The sequence below is a fragment of the Pan troglodytes genome, chromosome 12 (genome assembly GCF_028858775.2).
Source record: "Pan troglodytes isolate AG18354 chromosome 12, NHGRI_mPanTro3-v2.0_pri, whole genome shotgun sequence".
Classification (NCBI taxonomy): Eukaryota; Metazoa; Chordata; class Mammalia; order Primates; family Hominidae; genus Pan; species Pan troglodytes.
The window spans coordinates 59188493-59208825 of record NC_072410.2 but is presented as its reverse complement, the minus strand read 5'-3'; the positions used below and the strand labels follow the sequence as shown (position 1 = coordinate 59208825).

Sequence of the window (20333 nt, the reverse complement as noted above, 5' to 3'; positions counted from 1 at the left end):
TGTCTGTAAATCATCACAGTTGGTTCCAGCCAACGAGAAGATGTCTAGGTATTCAAAGGACAGTTTGCCATTTTTTCAATAGGTAATAAATACTGTTTGTCAGTTATTTTCTAATGAAAATTAGATGATATACATATTTTAACTGTAAAATATTTTAATATATTTATAAATTAAAAGCTTTACAGTAAGCTATACCAGAGGAGTATTAATTTCTTCTGGTACAGCTTAATACATATGAGTGTGTGGTAGATTTGGCACAAGCACTGATAACTATACATTCTCTTTTGATGAACATTCCAATTTAGACTTATGTAAAGTGCCTAATTTACAAAACTGATATCTGAACATGATTTAGTTATCTCAAATATAAACTTCATTGTGTGACTTGCACGTTATCCAATATGTGGCACACTCAAAAGTACTTTCTATTAAAGATGCTCAATAAAAGGTTGAATGCTGTTACAAAGAAATGGTCAATTCCTAAAAACTGCATTTGTGTGAGGTGTTGTTAACCTCTCACTTATAATTTAAGTAACTGATTGTGCTAGGAAAAGTGCAATTTGCCTTTAGAGATTGCATTTATCTGTTTCTAAATCTTGGCAAATTTGGAAAATCGCCAAAACTTTTAATGTTACCATTTTATGTTTGATCAAGGAGAAAGTTCTCTTCTCAGTTATTTATAGAGCCCCTACTATGTGTTGAATGCTTTACATGCATTTTCTCATTTAGATTCTATAATCACCGCTGGGCGCAGTGGCTCACGCCTATAATCCCAGCACTTTGGGAGGCCGAGGCAGGCAGATCACTTGAGGCCAGGAGTTCGAGACCAGCCTGGTCAACATGGTGAAACCTCATCTCTACTAAAAATACAAAAATTAGCTGGGCGTGGTGGTGCACGCCTGTAATCCCAGCTACTTGGGAGGCTGAGGCAGGAGAATCGCTTGAACCCAGGATACGGAGGTTGCAGTGAGCCAAGATCACGCTATTGCACTCCAGCCTGTGCGATACAGCCAGACTCCATTTCAAAAAAAAAAAAAAAGATTTTCTAATCACCATATAAGGTAGTATTTCCCTACTTTATAAAGTGGAAAAGTGATGTAGCTATATTTTTAACACAAATCTGTCTAATTCCAAAGCCCATCATTTCGTCACTACATGCTTCCTTCATTGTAAGGTATTTAGAACAATTTTTTGATACATAATAGACATATTTTGGGGTACATGTGATATTGCAATACATTCATAAATGTGTAATAATGAAGTCAGGGTAAATGGGATACCCATCATCCTCAAAATTTATCTTTTCTTTATTCTGAGAACATTCAAATTATTCTCTACCAGCTATTTTGAAATATACAATAGATTATTTAGTCACTCTACTGATTTATTAAACACTAGTCTTATTTCTTCTACCTACTTTTAAAGTTCTGACTACTTTGCCTCATGATGGGGCTGCTACAGCCCTCTGTGAGGCTCAGAGACTTCATTCACAGACACCTGTCTCCTCTGACCAGAGTGAGAGAGGTAGCCAGCCACTGTGTTGTGGACACTCAAACAGCCTGTGGGGAAGCCCATGTGAAGAGGAGGGGATGCTGGACTCTTGCCAATGACCAGCACATCATTGTCAGCCATGTGAATGAGCCACCTTGGATGGAAATCCACCAGCTCCAGGCCAGCATTCAGATGACTGCCACCTCATAGGAAATCTTGAGCCACAATGGCCTATCTGGTCCATTCTCAAATACTTGATGCACAGAAACTGTGAGGATGATGGGTTTTTTTTTTTAAGTTCTGATATTCTTTTCTAAAATATGAGTAATGCATCTTAAATGTGAGCAATCTTCCCACTCTTAACACAAACTATTTTTCCTTTCCCAGCAACATGGTGGCTACATAAAATTGCTCACTCTTTTATATAGGGGGATGAGGACATGGAGGGAAACAGGGAGGTAGGGAAGAAGATGGGAGAAAGAAGTGAAAGAGAAAAAAAGAAAAACAAAAACCTACCCTTTGAACTCTATCTCACTATCCGTCACCACTTCATGTCCTCTTTTCCCTTCTTGGCTCGTCTTCTTCTAAACTACATCCTAATCTTTCTATTTCTTCATCTCTACTATTACCACTGTAGTTTATGCCCTCATCTTATCTTGCCTAGAGCACTTCAATAGCTTTCTGACTAGACTCCCATTTTGACTTTTGAGTCCCTATAACCCATTTCCTATAAAAATATAACACTATTTTATATGTTCATATATTATGTATAATATTTAATAAAAAGTATATTTTAAATATATGAATTAGATCATTTGTCTAAGGCCCTTCAAAAGATTTTCATTTCCTATGTTTCAAGTCCTTATACTGGCTTATATACCCATGTGAGATTGCCTCTGCCTGTCTCTTGTACATAATCTCCCTTTATTACCCCAAAAAAGACAAATTGGGGTGAAATTATAAAGAATCTAGGATAAAATGCAATAAGTCTAAATGTATCCCACAGATGAATAGTTTTCAAACATTTTTTCTAGCAGAACACTTTTTCTTATAATAAAACATTATATAAGACTCCGATATATAAAACTTGTACAAGTAAAGACTGGTTGAAGCAAGGTCCAGGGCCCCATTCCAACCACTAATACGAATAGTTCCCTAAGGCCTTAGGTTAGATGCAGGAAGCCATCCTTTATTTCTTAATTTCTAGTCGTATTGCATTTACAGGATGGCCCTTCTAAGTCTCAACTTCCCTGTCACATTTTGTCTTTTAGCTTTAAATCTGTAAATGTTTCTTTGTTTTACATGTCATATTACTATTTCAATCTGTAGTTAGATCTGTTACATTGTTTTGCTCTCTATGTACATACACACACACACAGAGCATTATTTTTAGTTTCTTTCTTTTTTTTTCTTTTGGTTTGTTTGTTTTTGAGATGAGTCTCCCTCTGTCTTGCCCAGACTGGAGTGCAGTGGTGCGATCTCAGCTCGCTACAACCTCTGCCTCCCAAGTTCAAGCGATTCTCCTGTCTCAGCCTCCCGAGTAGCTGGGACTACAGGCATGTGCCATCACACCCAGCTAATTTTGTACTTTTAGTAGAGATGGGGTTTCACCACGTTGGCCAGGCTGGTCTCGAACCCCTGACCTCAAGTGATCCACCCGCCTCGGCCTCCCAAAGTGCTGGGATTATGAGTATGAGCCACCATGCCTGGCCTAGTTTCATATTTTAAAAAATTATATTTTTAATTTCAAAGACCTCTTTCTGATCTTCAGAGGGAAGGCATTGGGTGGATGAAGGGATGACACTGGGAGTGGACAGAGGGAAGACACAAATCCTGATCTGAAGGGGAAGGAAGCTGGGAACACAGCACATGGCTACCAACACCAGGACCTGTTCCCGGTCCCCAGTGACTCCTAGAGACAGAGTGAGTTGAGCAGGTAAATGGCCATCTGCTTTCACCAGGAACCTCTGGAATTCTGGTAGCAGGAGGCCCCATAACCCCCACAGACACTTGAACTGGCAGGGAGAGCTGCATAGAGGAGTGGTAGGGGCAGAACTAAAGCCAGTGGGGAGCCCAGAGGGTTTGGTGTGGGAACATCTGTAGTGGAGCATGGCCATGGATGCCCACACCCCCCAAAGCTCACCAGGCACCCCTAGGAGACTTTAGCCTTAGGGGAACTGTCAGACCTGAACAGTGCAGGACAATCTTGCCCATGAGACAGGGCCAGTCCAACCTGAGTAGCCCCCTTCACCTGGCCTCTCCTGGGGCCCCAGCCTGACCACGCCTGCTTACAGTGCAGCCTTGGATACCCAACTAGGGTACCACGTTGGGTCGCATCATAGCTCTTGCAGGGGCAAACTGGATCTGACCATTAGAGCACTCCAGCAGAGCGGCCCCCACAAATGCACACTAACCTGCTCATGCCCACCTCCCACCCACAGACTCCCCTTCGCCCATGGCCACCCCCATATCACTTTGCTGGTACATGTGCACCTGGGCAAACCTCACCTCCCATTCACTGCCAGTGCATGGTACACATGCACCCACTGTGCCACCACTGTCAGCATGTGCACATCCTGCCACCCCCCCCCCATGCTGCTATTGCCAACCTAAAGGCACACAAGGAAACCAGTTGCCCCAGCCCCCAAACTGCACCATCATTGTCACCAGCACGTTCATGCACAAAGAGATCACCAGACTCTTTTCCACTAGCGCCCTGCCCCATATCGACCATTACTGTAAACCTGCGCACAGAGACCAGTAGCCCTGCCCTCTGCCCTGCAGAGCCACTGCCACCCGCAGGAACATTGGCATGGAGAACCCCAACCCCACACCTGCCAGTGCCCTGAGTCACCCCCAAGCCAATATCACCACTGTTGCAAATGCCCACAGAGAGGCTGGCACTCCTGCACTTGCCAGTGCCCTGCCACAGACTATGAGAGTACATGCTGCCATGTGGCTGGCAAATGCAAACGGGCATGGATCCCACTGACACTGCCCAAAGAGCTTTGGCTGGCACCACCATTAGTGACCAGTAGTCTGGAACACCTCAGCCCCTCCAGCACAGAAGTTTCCTAACCTCAAGGGGTGAGAGAACAAATCTGGGGGCCTGATACCAGCTCCCCAGAGTCAGAGCATGCAGCCCAGGAATCAGGAGCTGAGCCTTGGGCCCCTAAAATTATCCAGAAGTCAACTGAACCCACCTTACACCACAAGACAAACCCCCAAGGACGTCAAGGAGGATAAAAGAAAAAAAAAAAATCAAAAGTCAGCAACTTCAAAGATTGAAGGAACATCAGCCCACAAAGATGAGAAAGAATCAGCACAAAAAATGGCAACTCAAAAAAACAGTGTCTTCTTACCTCCAAATCATCGTACTAGTTCCCCAGCAATGGTTCTTAACCAAGCTGAACTAGCTAAAATGACAGATACAGAATTCAGAATATGGATAGGAATAAAGATTATCAACATTCAGGAGAAAGTCAAAACCCAATCCAAGGAGTATTAAGATTATAATAAAATAATACAGGAGCTGATGAGTGAAATGGCCATTGTAAGAAAGACCAAACTGATCTGACAGAGCTGAAAAACACACTACAGGAATTTCATAATTAAATCACAAATATTAACAGAAGAATCAACCAAGCTGAGGAAAGAATCTCAGAGCTTGAAGACTGGTTCTCCAAAATAGTCAGACAAAAATAAAGAAAAAAGCAATAAAAAAGAATGAACAAAACCTCCAAGAAATATGGGATTATATAAAGAGACCAAATCTACAACTCACTGGCATCTCTGAAAGGGAGGAAGGGAAACCTAGCAACTTGGAAAACACATTTCAAGATATCATCCATGAAAATTTCCCCAACCTCACTAGAGAGGCCAACATTCAAATTCAGAAAATGCACAGAACTCCTGCAGAACACTACCCAAGAAGATCATCCCAAAGACAAATAGTCATCAGATTCTCCAAGGTCAAAATGAAAGAAAAAATGTTAAAGGCAGCTAGAGAGAAGGAGCAGGTCACCTAGAAAGGGATCCCATTCAGGCTTACTGCAGATCTGTCAGCAAAGGCCCTGCAAGCCAGAAGAGATTGGATGCCTACATTAAGCATTTTTTAAAAAAAGAATTTTCATCCAGGCGTGATGGCTCACACCTGTAATCCCAGCACTCTGGGAGGCCAAGATGGATGGATCACTTTAGCCCAGGAGTTTGAGATCAGCCTGGGCAACATGGCAAAATCCCATCTCTACAAAAATAAAAATAAAAAAATAGCCAGGTATGGTGGGATGCACCTGTGGTCCCAGCTACTCGGAAGGCTGAGGTGGGAGGATCACATGAGCCTGGGGAGGTCAAAGCTGCAGTGAGCCATGATTGTGCCACGGCACATCAGCCTGGGCAATGGAGTGAGACCCTATCTCAAAAAAAAAAAAAAAAAAAAAGATTTTTCAACCAAGAATTTTATATCCAGCCAAACTAAGTTTGATACTCAAAGGACAAATAAGATCCTCTTCAGACAAGCAAACTCTAAGGGAATTTGGAATTTGTTACCCCCAGACCTGCCTTACAAGAGGTCCTAAAGGGAGTGTTAAATATGGAAAGGAAAGACTGTCACCAGCCACTACAAAACCACATTTAAACTCATAGACCAGTGATACTATAAGGCAACCACACAAACAAATCTGCATAATAACCAGCTAACAACATGACAGAATCAAATCCACACATATCGATACCAACCTTGAATGTAAACATGCTAAATGCCCTAATTAAAAGGCATAGAGTGGCAGCTTGGATAAGAAGCAAAACCCAATGATATGCTGTCTTCAAGAAACTCGTCTCACATGGCATTAGACCCATAGGCTCAAAGTAAAGGGATGGAGAAAAATCTACCAAACAAATGGAAAACAGAAGAAAGCAGGGGGTTGCTATCTAATTTCAGACAAAACAAATTTTAAATCAACAAAAATCAAAAAAGACAAAGAAGGGCATTACATAATGGTAAAAGGCTCAATACACACCCCATACAGGAGCACCCAGATTCATAAAGTAAAGTTCTTAGAAATCTACAAAGAGACTTAGATAAACACACAATAATACTGGGAGACTTCAACACCCCATTGACAGTATTAGACAGATCATCAAGGCAGAAAACTAACAAAGATATTTGGGACCTGAACTCAACACTGGACCAAAGGGACCTAATAGACATCTACAGAACTCTCCACCCAAAACCAAAAGAAGGAATATACATTTCTCTCATCTGGGCATTGAACATACTCTAAAATTGACCACCCAATCGGGCATAAAACAACCCTCAGCAAATTAAAAAACACCAAAATTACAGCAACCACACTCTCGGGCCACAGTGCAATAAAAACAGAAATTATTGCTAAGAAAATCACTCAAAACTACACAATTGCATGGAAATTAAACAACCTGTTCCTGAATGACTTCTTGGTAAACAGTGAAATTAAGGCAGAAATCAGGGGGTCTTTGAAACTAATGAGAACAAAGATACAACATACCAAAATCTCTGGGACACAGCCAAAGCAATTTTTTTTTGGTTTTTTTAATACTTTTAAGTTTTGGGATACATGTATAGAATGTGCACGCTTGTTACATAGGTATACAAGTGCCATGGTGGTTTTCTGCACCCATCAACCTGTCATCTACATTAGGTATTTCTTCTAATGCTATCCCTCCTCTAGCCCCCCACCCCCTGGCAGGCCTCGGTGTGTGATGTTCCCCTCCCTGTGTCGATGTGTTCTCATTGTTCAACTTCCACTTATGAGTGAAAACATGCTAAATGGGAAGTTTATAAGACTAAACGCCCACATCAAAAAGTTAAAAAGATCTCAAATTAACAACCTAACATCACACCTAGAGGAACTAGAGAAACAAGGGCAAACAAACCCCAAAGCTAGCAGAAGACAAGAAATAACCAAAATCAGAGCTGAACTAAAGGAAATCAAGACAGACAGACAGACAGACAGACACACACACACACACACACACACACACACACACACAAACATACAAAAGATCAATGAATCCAGGAGCTGGTTCCTTGAAAGAATTAATAAGATAGATAGACCACTAGCTAGACTAATAAAGAAAAAGAGAGAAGATCTAAATAAACACAATCACAAATGACAAAAAGGATGTTACCACTTGCCCCACAGAAATACCAAAAACCCTCAGAGACTATTATGAACACCTCTATGAACACAGCTAGGAAATCTACCAGAAATGAGTAACTTCTTGAGAACATACAACCTCCCAAGGCTGAACCAGGAAGAAACTAAATCCCTGGAAAGACCAACAAGTAGTTTCAAAATTGAATCAGTGATAAAAAACCTACCCACCAGAAAAGACCCTAGACCAGACAGATTCACTGCTAAATTCTACTAAATGTACAAAGAAGGGCTAGTACCATTCCTACTGAAATTTCTCCAAAAACTGAGAAGGGATTCTTCTTTAACTCATTCTATGAGGCCAGCATCATCCTGATACCAACGCCTGGAAGAGACACACACAAAAAAGAAAACTTCAGGCCAATATCCTAGATGAACAGAGACACAAAAATCCTCAACAAAATACTAGCACACAAAATCCAGCAGCACATCATAAAGCTAATCCACCACAATCAAGTAGGCATCATCCCTAGGATGCAAGATTGGTTCAACATATGTAAATTTACTAAATGTGATTCATCACATAAACAGCTAACAATGAAAACCACATGATCATCTCAATAAATGCAGAAAAGGCTTCCCATAAAAGTCAACATACCTTCATGTTAAAAACTCTCAACAAACTAGGCATCAAAAGAATGTACCTCACAATAATAAGGGCCATTTATGACAAACCCACAGCCAGCATCATACTGAATGGGCAAAAGCTGGAAGCATTCTCCTTGAAAACCAGGAGACAAGGATGTCATCTGTCACCACTCCTATTAAACATAGCAATGGAAGTCATACCCAGAGCAATCAGACAAGAGAAAGAAATAAAATGCATCCAAATAGGAAGAGAGGAAGTCAAAATATTCCTGTTGGCAGATGCTATGATTCTATACCTAGAAAACTCCATGGTCCCTGCCCAAAAGCTCCTTGATCTGATAAACAACTTGGGCAAGTTTCAGGATACAAAGGCAATCAACAGGCTGGGCGCAGTGGCTCACACCTGTAATCCCAGCACTTTGAGAGGCCAAGGTGGGCGGATCATCTGAGGTCAGGAGTTCGAGACCAGTTTGGCCAATGTGGCAAAACGCCATCTCGAATAAATATACAAAATTCGCTGGGCATGGTGGCACATGCCTGTAATCCCAGCTACTCAGGAGGCTGAGGCAGGAGAATTGCTTGAACCCAGGAGGTGGAGGTTGTGGTGAGCCAAGATCGCACCATTGCACTCCAGTCTGGGCAACAAGAGTGAAACTCTGTCTCCAAAAAATAAAAATAAAAAGCAATGTATAAAAATCGGTAGCATTCCTACACACCAAAAACATCCAACCTGAGAGCCAAATCAAAAATGCAATCCCATTCACAATAGCCACAAAAAGAATAAAATACCTAGGAATAAAGCTGACCAGAGAAGTGGAACACCTCCAAAATGAGAACTGCAAAACATTTCTCAAACAAATCAGAGATGACACAAACAAATGAAAAAATATTCCATGCTCGCAGATAGGAAATATTGTTAAAATGGCCATACTGCCCATAAGCAATGTTCAGATTCAGTGCTATTCCTATCAAACTACCAATGACAATTTTTTACAGAACTGGGAAAAGCTATTCTAAAATTCATATGGAACCAAAAAAGAATAGCCAAAGCAATCCTAAGCAAAAAGAACAAAGCCAGAAGCATCACACTACCTGACCTCCAACTATAATACAAGGCTACAGTAACCAAACAGCATGGTACTAGTACAAAAACAGACAGAGAGACCAATGGAACACAACAGAGAACCCAGAAATAAAGCCATACAACCACAACTCTCTGATCTTTGACAAGGTCAACAAAAACAAGCAATGGGGAAAGGACTCCCTATTGAATAAATGGTGTTGGGATAACTGGCTAGCCATACGCAGAAGATTGAAACTTGGCCCCTTCCTTTCACCACATACAAAAATCAACTCAAGATGGATTAAAGATTTAAATGTGAAACCTAAAACTATGAAAACCACGGAAGACAACCTAGGAAATACCATTCTAGACATAGGACTTCGCAAAGATTTCATGATGAAGATGGCAAAAGCAATGCAATAAAAGCAAAAATTAACACATGGGATCTAATTAAACTAAAGAACTTCTGCACAGCAACATAAACTATCAACAGAGTAAATGGACAACCTACACAATGGGAGATAATGATTTCTCAAAGAACTTAAAACAGAATTACCATTCAACCTAGCAATCACACAATTTGGTATATACCTAAAGGAATATAAGTTATTCTACCACAAAGACACATGCATGCTTATGTTCATTACAGCATTATTCACAATAGTAAAGACAGAGAATCAACCTAAAAGTTCATCAATGGTAGACTGGATAAAGAAAATGTGGTATAGATACACAAAGTAATACTACTCAGCCCAAAAAAAAGAAAAAGGTCATGTCCTTTGCAGCAACATGGATGGAGCTGGAGGTCATTATCGTAAGCAAACTAACACAGGGACAGAAAACCAAATACTACATATGCTTGCTTATAAGTGAGAGCTAAACATTGAGTACATATGGACACAAAGAAGGGAACAACAGACCCAAGGCCTACCTGAGGGTGGAGGGTGGAAGTAGGGTGAGGACAGAAAAACTACCTGTTGGGTACTATACTTATTTCCTGGGTGACAAAATAATCTGTACACCAAACCTCTGTGACATGCAATTTACCTATATAACAAACCCGCGCATGTACTCCTGAACCTAAAATAAAATTTAAAAAAATAAAAAATAAAAAGAATAAAAAGTCTCTTTCTCTCATTGCTTCTTTTGGATAGTGATCTGTTCTTATTTTATTCACTTCTGGAATCATTGATTAAAATACATTTTATGTATTCCTCTATTCTTTAAATTCCAAGTTTCATCCAAATCCATTGTCTGCTCATCTTGGCTCTTCTTTTTCCGGCTATTGGTTTTCTTAGTGTCTGATGATCCTGGGCTATTATTCATATTTACAAATGAAGGTCTAAGGTGATGAGTACACAGGGCTCTGTTTCCTCCATCTGGTCTCTTTCCTAGAGAGAAGGGCTGACTGCCGTCACGTTAGTGGCCGTGGCCACATTAAGATGTGTGGGCCGAGGGAGGCAAGTTGAGAGCACCGTAACTGCAAAAAAGAAGAGCTTTACACTGGTAAAGTACACTGGAGTACTTTAATGTAATTTCCTCCCAGGCAAGGCTGCCTTTCCTTTTCATTTTTTCCTCCCATCTGTGTCTATAATATAGGTAAGTCCCAAGTCACTTCAGGTTATGCTTTCCTCAGGTTGCAACAGCCACACCAGAAGTCTTTCCCAGATAAGTGGATTACCTTATGTATGTACGGCTTTTGAATTTCAGGAAAGGGCAAATACTTCTGTCGTTGCTGTTGCTACTCTGTGTGTGTGTGTGTGTGTGTGTGTGTACACACACATACATGTGCTCTCCCATGCACGTGCATAACTTGAGAACAGAGGAGGAACTGGGAAAAAAAGACATACCAGCCCTTCTATTTAAGGCACAGATCCCTATAACCAAGTCTTGAAGTTTTTGAGGCTCTACTTTCACATACAGTTGTTTTTTCTTGTGTGTCATTTTGAGTACTTGTTTTCCAGCCTTCCGCTTCTGTCTCTCAGGAATTCCTCACAATTTTTGATGGCACTATTTCGTGTTGTCCAACACTATTATGGGTATCTTTTCATTCTCCTCTATTTTAAAATATTTGGGGTGAAAAGGAGAAGCAGTGGCAACTGTTTGAAAAGGAATTTTTTAAAGGGAAAAGGCCTAAAATATTTGTAAATTAAGAGGAAAGATACAGGGGAGTAACAAAGGTTAAAGATATCAGAATAAAACTCAAACCTCTTGCCGTGACCTACCTTTCCAAATTCACCTTTTGCCATTTTCCTCCATAGCTGACTATCCTCCAGAAACCTGTGCTTTCTATTCCTCAAAAAATATCAAGCTCATTCCTGCTTCAGAGCCTTTGTATTTGATGTTCTTTTATGTAGAAATCTCTTCCCTGTGGTTTTTACATGGCTGGCTGCTTCTCATGATTCAGATCTCTTTGCAAATGTTGTTTCTTCCTAAAAGTCTTCTCCAATAACCCCCATACTTCAATCCCAGTTTTTTGTCACATTCTGTTTTGGTTTTAACTTTATTGAGCTTATCCTAGTCCAGGATTACCTTGATTATTTCTTTGCTTACTCATCTGAGTACATGAACTAGAATGCATGCCACATAAATTTGCTCTATAATATTCCCCAATGTATCAAAGTATTCAATAAATATTCGATGAACGGAGATTAGGGAAGAGAACACACAGCCAATGAAACAAGGCTTCCTCATAAACTTGGAGTGTCAGCCATGAAAAGAAATAACTTTTATTTTTTAGAATATGAGTGAAATAAGGATAAAAATTATGTTTTGAGGTGCTGGACAATAATTCTCTAGAAGTCTCTCACATTTCTGCAAGCAAGGCACTGCTTTGTTCTTGACTATTTTTTCAAAAATAGCAAGCAGTCTTAGAAAATCAAGCTAGTTTACTAACAGAGCAAAGGGCAGGCATGCTTTTTTTTTTTTTTTTTTTTTACTTTAAGTTCTAGGGTACATGTGCACAACGTGCAGGTTTGTTACATATGTATACCTGTGCCATGTTGGTGTGCTACACCCATTATCTCGTCATTTACATTAGGTATACGTCCTAATGCTCTCCCTCCCCCCACCCCCAACCAACGACAGGCCCTGGTGTCTGATGTTCCCCTTCCAGTATCCAAGTGTTCTCACTGTTCAATTCCCAGCTATGAGTGAGAACATGCAGTGTTTGGTTTTCTGTCCTTGTGACAGTTTGCTCAGAATGATGGTTTCCAGCTTCATCCATGTCCCTACAAAGGACATGACCTCATCCTTTTTTATGGCTGCATAGTATTCCATGGTGTATATGTGCCACATTTTCTTAATCCAGTCTATCATTGATGGACATTTGGGTTGGTTCCAAGTCTTCGCTATTGTGAATAGTGCCGCAGTAAACATACGTGTGCATGTGTCTTTATAGCAGCATGATTTATAATCCCTTGGGTATATGCCCAGTAATGGGATGGCTGGGTCAAATGGTATTTCTAGTTCTAGATCCTTGAGGAATCGCCACACTGTCTTCCACAATGGTTGAACTAGTTTACATTCCCACCAACAGTGTAAAAGCATTCTTATTTCTCCACAGCCTCTCCAAGACCTGTTGTTTCCTGACTTTTTATTGATCGCCATTCTAACTGCTGTGAGATGGTATCTCATTGTGGTTTTGATTTGCATTTCTGATGGCCAGTGACAATGAGCATTTTTTCATGTGTCTGTTGGCTGCATAAATGTCTTCTTTTGAGAAGTGTCTATTCATATCCTTCGCCCCCTTTTTCAGGGGTTTGTTTGTTTTTTTCTTGTAAATTTGAGTTCTTTGTAGATTCTGGATATTAGCCCTTTGTCAGATGAGTAGATTGGAAAAATTTTCTCCCATTCTGTAGGTTGCCTGTTCACCCTGATGGTAGTTTCTTTTCCTGTGCAGAAGCTCTTTAGTTTAATTAGATCCCATTTGTCAATTTTGGCTTTTGTTGCCATTGCTTTTGGTGTTTTAGACATGAAGTCCTTGCCCATGCCTATGTCCTGAATGGTATTGCCTAGGTTTTCTACTAGGGTTTTTATGGTTTTAGCTCTAACATTTAAGTCTTTAATCCATCTTGAATTAATTTTTGTATAAGGTGTAAGGAAGGGATCCAGTTTCAGCTGTCTACCTATGACTAGCCAGTTTTCCCAGCACCATTTATTAAATAGGGAATCCTTTCCCCAGCTCTTGTTTTTATCAGGTTTGTCAAAGATCAGATAGTTGTAGATGTGTGGTATTATTTCTGAGGGCTCTGTTCTGTTCCATTGGTCTATATCTCTGTTTTGGTACCAGTACCATGCTGTTGGTTACTGTAGACTTGTAGTATAGTTTGAAGTCAGGTAGCATGATGCCTCCAGCTTTGTTCTTTTGGCTTAGGATTGACGTGGCAATGTGGGCTGTTTTTTGGTTACATACGAACTTTAAAGTTGTTTTTCCAATTCTGTGAAGAAAGTCATTGGTAGCTTGATGGGGATGGCATTGAATCTATAAATTACCTTGGGCAGTATGGCCATCTTCACGATATTGATTCGTCCAATCCATGAACATGGAATGTTCTTCCATTTGTTTGTGTCCTCTTTTATTTCATTGAGCAGTGGTTTGTAGTTCTCCTTGAAGAGGTCCTTCACATCCCTAGTAAGTTGGATTCCTAGGTATTTTATTCTCTTTGAAGCAATTGTGAATGGGAGTTCACTCATGATTTGGCTGTTTGTCTATTATTGATGTATAAGAATGACTGTGATTTTTGCACATCGATTTTGTATCCTGAGACTTTGCTGAAGTTGCTTATCAGCTTAAGGAGATTTTGGGCTGAGACGATGGGGTTTTCTAAATATACAATCATGTCATCTGCAAACAGGAACAATTTGACTTCCTCTTTTCCTAATTGAATACCCTCTATTTCCTTCTCCTGCCTGATTGCCCTGGCCAGAACTTCCAACACTATGTTGAATAGGAGTGGTGAGAGAGGGCATCCCTGTCTTGTGTGAGTTTTCAAAGGGAATGCTTCCAGTTTTTGCCCATTCAGTATGATATTGGCTGTGGGTTTGTTGTAAATAGCTTTTATTACTTTGAGATATGTCCCACCAATACCTAGTTTATTCAGAGTTTTTAGCATGAAGTGCTGTTGAATTTTGTCAAAGGCCTTTTCTGCATCTATTGAGATAATCATGTGGTTTTTTGTCTTTGGTTCTGTTTATGTGATGGATTACGGTTATTGATTTGCATATGTTGAACCAGCCTTGCATCCCAGGGATGAAACCAACTTCATCATGGTGGACAAGCTTTTTGATGTGCTGCTGGATTCGGTTTGCCAGTGTTTTATTGAGGATTTTTTGATTGATGTTCATCAGGGATACTGGTCTAAAATTCTCTTTTTTCGTTGTGTCTCTGCCAGGCTTTGGTATCAGGATGATGCTGGCCTCATAAAATGAGTTAGGGATTGATTGGAATAGTTTCAGAAGGAATGGTACCAGCTCCTCCTTGTATCTCTCGTAGAATTCGGCTGTGAATCCATCTGGTCCTCGACATTTTTTTGGTTGGTAGGCTACTAATTATTGCCTCAATTTCAGAGCCTGTTATTGGTCTATTCAGGGATTCAACTTCTTCCTGGTTTAGTCTTGGGAGGGTGTATGTGTCTAGGAATTTATCCATTTCTTCTAGATTTTCTAGTTTATTTGTGTAGAGGTGTTTATAGTATTCTCTGATGGTAGTTTGTATTTCTGTGGGATCGGTGGTGATATCCCCTTTACCATTTTTTATTGCATCTGTTTGATTTTTCTCTCTTTTCTTCTTTAGTAGTCTTGCTAGCAGTCTATCAAGTTTGTTGATCTTTTCAAAAAACCAGCTCCTGGATTCATTGATTTTTTTGTAGGGTTTTTTGTGTCTCTATCTCCTTCAATTCTGCTCTGATCTTAGTTATTTCTTGCCTTCTGCTAGCTTGTGAATGTGTTTGCTCTTGCTTCTCTAGTTCTTTTAATTGTGATGTTAGGGTGTCAATTTTAGATCTTTCCTGTTTTCTCTTGTGGGCATTTAGTGCTATAAATTTCCTGCTACACACTGCTTTAAATGTGTCCCAGAGATTCTGGTGTGCTGTGTCTTTGTTCTCATTGGTTTCAAAGAACATCTTTATTTCAGGGCAGGTATGCTTTATGTATGGTATAAAAGACTTGGGTTTCTTAAGCTTGGAGTTCCTCTCCTATAATGCAGCCCACTGTGTGTACATGTGTTATCTGGCCCTTTTCATGTCACTCTAAGGTAATTAAGGTTTAGAGAGCCAGTGCAAAAATGTTGATACCTCAGCTACTCTGTTACTGTGAGTAATAAACTGTCCTTCATCTCTGACCCAAGGTCATATTTTCTAACAGGATCCATGCAACTGGCAGGCCAAATTGTTGGTTTGAAAACATGGTCAGCTCAGGTTCCAAGATGACCAAATAGGAACAGCTCCAGGCTACAGCTCCCAGCGTGAGCGACACAGAAGATGGGTGATTTCTGCATTTCCAACTGAGGTACTGTGTTCATCTCACTGGGACTTATTGGACAGTGGGTGTAGCCCACAGAGTGTGAGCCAAAGCAAGGTGGGGCATTGCCTCATCCAGGAAGTGCAAGGGGTTGGGGAATTCCCTTTCCTAGCCAAGCGAAGCAGTAACAGACAGTACATGGGAAATCGGGACACTCCCGCCCTAATACTGCACTTTTCCAATGGTCTTGGCAAACCGCACACCAGGAGATTATATCCCAAGCATGGCTCGCCAGGTCCCACGTCCACAGAGCCTTGCTCATTGCTAGCACAGCAGTCCAAGATCGAACTGTGAGGCAGCAACGAGGCTGGGGGAGGGGCATCTGCCATTGCAGAGGCTTGACTAGGTAAACAAAGCAGCCCAGAAGCTTGAACTGGGTGGAACACACCACACCTCAACGAGGCCTGCCTGCCTCTGTAGACTCCACCTCTGGGGGCAGGTGATAGCTGAACAAAAGGCAGCAGAAACTTCTTCAGGCTTAAACATCCCTGTCTGACGATTTGAAGAGAGCAGTGGTTCTCCCAGCATGGAGTCTGAGATCTGAGAATGGACAGACTGCATCCTCAAATGGGTCCCTGACCCCTGAGTAGTCTAACTGGGAGACACCTCCCAGTAGGGCTGACAGACACCTCATACAGCTGGGTGCCCCTCTAAGATGAAGCTTCCAGAGGAAGGATCAGGCAGCAACATTTACTATTCTGTAATATATGCTGTTCTGCAGCCTCCACTGGTGCTACCCAGGTAAACAGGGTCTGGAGTGGACCTCCAGCAAACTCCAACAGACCTGCAGCTGAGGGTCCTGATGGTTAGATGGAAAACTAGCAAGCAGAAAAGAATAACATCAACAAAAAGGACATCCACACCAAAACCCCATCTGTAGGTCACCATTATCAAAGACCAAAGGTAGATAAAACCACAAAGATGGGGGGAAACCAGAGCAGAAAAGCTGAAAATTCTAAAAATCAGACCACCTCTTCTCCTCCAAAGGATCGCAGCTCCTCGCCAGCAGCAGAACAAAGCTGGACGGAGAATGACTTTGATGAATTAACAGAAGTAGGCTCAGAAGATCGGTAATAACAAACTTCTCCGAGCTAAAGGAGGATGTTCGAACCCATCATAAGGAAGCTAAAAACCTTGAAAAAAAATTAGACAAACAGCTAACTAGAATAACCAGCATACAGAAGACCTTAAATGACCTGATGGGGCTGAAAACCATGGCACGAGAACTACGTGACGCATGCACAAGCTTCAGTAGCCTATTCGATCAAGTGGAATAAAGGGGATCAGGGACTGAAGATCAAATGAATGAAATGAAGCGAGAAGAGAAGTTGAGAGAAAAAAGAGTGAAAAGAAACAAACAAAGCCTCCAAGAAATATGGTAATATGTGAAAAGACCAAATCTACGTCTGATTGGTGTACCTGAAAGTGATGGGGAGATGGAACCAAGCTGGAAAACACTCTTCAGGATATTATCCAGGAGAACTTCCCCAACCTAGTGAGGCAGGCCAACATTCAAATTCAGGAAATACAGAGAATGCCACAAAGATACTCCTCAAGAAGAGCAACCTCAAGACACATAACTGTTAGATTCACCAAGGTTGAAATGAAGGAATATGTTAAGGGCAGCCAGAGAGAAAGGTCGGGTTACCCACAAAGGGAAGCCCATCAGATTAACAGCGGATCTCTCAGCAGAAACTCTACAAGCCAGAATAGAGTGGGGGCCAATATTCAACATTCTCAAAGAAAAGAATTTTCAACCCAGAATTTCATATCCAGCCAAACTAAGCTTCATAAGTGAAGGAGAAATAAAAGCCTTTACAGACAAGCAAATGCTGAGAGATTTTGTCACCACCAGCCTTGCCTTACAAGATCTCCTATAGGAAGCACTAAACATGGAAAGGAACAAATGGTACCAGCCACTGCAAAAACATGTCAAATTCTAAAGACCATCGATGCTAGGAAGAAACTGCATCAACTAACGAGCAAAATAACCAGCTAATATCATAATGACAGGATCAAATTAACATGTAACAATATTAACCTTAAATATAAATGGGCTAAATGCTCTAATTAAAAGACACAGACTAGCAAATTGGATAAAAAGTCAAGACCCACCAGTGTGCTGTATTCAGGAGACCCATTTCATGTGCAGAGACACACATAGACTCAAAATAAAGGGATGGAGGAAGATCTACCAAGCAAATGGAAAACAAAAAAAAGCAGGGGTTGCAATCCTAGTCTCTGATAAAACAGACTTTAAGCCAACAAAGATCAAAAGAGACAAAGAAGGGCATTACATAATGGTAAAGGGATCAATTCAACAAGAAGAGCTAACTCTCCTAAATACATATGCACCCAGTACAGGAGCACCCAGATTCATAAAGCAAGTCCTTAGAGACCTACAAAGAACTTAGACTCCCACACAATAATAATGGGAGACTTGAACACCCCACCATCAATATTAGACAGATCGATGAGACAGAAAGTTAACAAGGATATCCAGGACCTGAACACAGCTCTGCACCAAGCGAACCTAATAGACATCTACAGAACTCTCCACCCCAGATCAACAGAATACACATTCTTCTCAGCATCACATCACACTTATTCCAAAATTGACCCACATAGTTGGAAGTAAAGCACTCCTCAGCAAATGTAAAAGAACAGAAATTATAACAAACAGTCTCTCGGACCACAGTGCAATCAAATTAGAACTCAGGATTAAGAAACTCACTCAAAACTGCTCAACTACATGGAGACTGAACAACCTGCTCCTGAATAACTACTGGGTACATAACAAAATGAAGGCAGAAATAAAGATGTGTTTGAAACCAATGAGAACAAAGACACAACATACCAGAATCTCTGGGACACATTTAAAGCAGTGTGTAGAGGGAAATTTATAGCACTAAATGCCCACAAGAGAAAACAGCAGAGATCTAAAATCAACACCCTAACATCACAATTAAAAGAACTAGAGAAGCAAGAGCAAACACATTCACAAGCTAGCAGAAGGCAAGAAATAACAAAGATCAGAGCAGAACTGAAGGAGATAGAGATACAAAAACCCCTTCAAAAAATCAATAAATGCAGGAGCTGGTTTTCTTGAAAAGATCAACAAAACAGATAGACTGCTAGCAAGACTAATAAAGAAGAAAAGACAGGAGAATCAAATAGATGCAAAAAAATTGATAAAAGGGATATCACCACCGATCCCACAGAGATACAAACTACCATCAGAGAATACTACAAACACCTCTACACAAATAAACTAGAAAATCTAGAAGAAATGGATAAATTCCTGGACACATACACCCTCCCAAGACTAAATCAGGAATAAGCTGAATCTCTGACTTGACCAATAACAGGCTCTGAAATTGAGGCAATAATTAATAGCTTAGCAACTAAAAAACTCCAGGACCAGATGGATTCACAGCCGAATTCTACCAGAGGTACAAAGAGGAGCCGGTACCATTCCTTCTGAAACTATTCCAATCAATAGAAAAAGAGGGAATCCTCCCTAACTCATTTTATGAGGCCAGCATCAACCTGATACCAAAGCCTGGCAGAGACACAACAAAAAAAGAGAGTTTTAGATCAATATCCCTGATGAACATCAATGCAAAAATCTTCAATAAAATACTGGCAAACTGAATCCAGCAGCACATCAAAAAGCTTATCCATGACAATCAAGTCAGCTTCATCCCTGGGATGCAAGACTGGTTCAGCATATACAAATCAATAAACATAATCCATCATATAAACAGTAACAAAGACAAAAACCACATGATTATCTCAATAGATGCAGAAAAGGCCTTTGACAAAATTCAACAGCACTTCATGCTAAAAACTCTGAATAAACTAGGTATTCATGGGACATATCTCAAAATAATAAAAGCTATTTATGACCAACCCACAGCCAATATCATACTGAATGGGCAAAAACTGGAAGCATTCCCTTTGAAAACTCACACAAGACAGGGATGCCCTCTCTCACCACTCCTATTCAACATAGTGTTGGAAGTTCTGGCCAGGGCAATTAGGCAGGAGAAAGAAATAAAGGGTATTCAATTAGGAAAAGAGGAAGTCAAATTGTTCCTGTTTGCAGATGACATGATTGTATATTTAGAAAACCCCATCATCTCAGCCCAAAATCTCCTTAAGCTGATAAGCAACTTCAACAAAGTCTCAGGATACAAAATCAATGTGCAAAAATCACAAGCATTCCTATACACCAATAATAGACAAACAGAGAGCCAAATCATGAGTGAACTCCCATTCACAATTGCTTCAAAGAGAATAAAATACCTAGGAATCCAACTTACAAGGGATGTGAAGGACCTCTTCAAGGAGAACTACAAACCACTGCTCAACGAAATAAAAGAGGACACAAACAAATGGAAAAACATTCCATGCTCATGGATAGGAAGAATCAATATCGTGAAAATGGCCATACTGCCCAAGGTAATTTATAGATT

At 40.7% G+C, this 20333-nt stretch overlaps 1 protein-coding gene and 1 pseudogene across 22 annotated transcripts in view; both read right to left on the bottom strand.

Annotated features, from left to right (window-relative positions):
- WDPCP (WD repeat containing planar cell polarity effector) overlaps positions 1-20333 on the bottom strand; it is a 729520-nt gene that overhangs the window by 408286 nt on the left and 300901 nt on the right. The gene's annotated exons all lie outside the window — the stretch shown is intronic.
- LOC134807902 (uncharacterized) lies at positions 3817-4609 on the bottom strand (annotated as a pseudogene).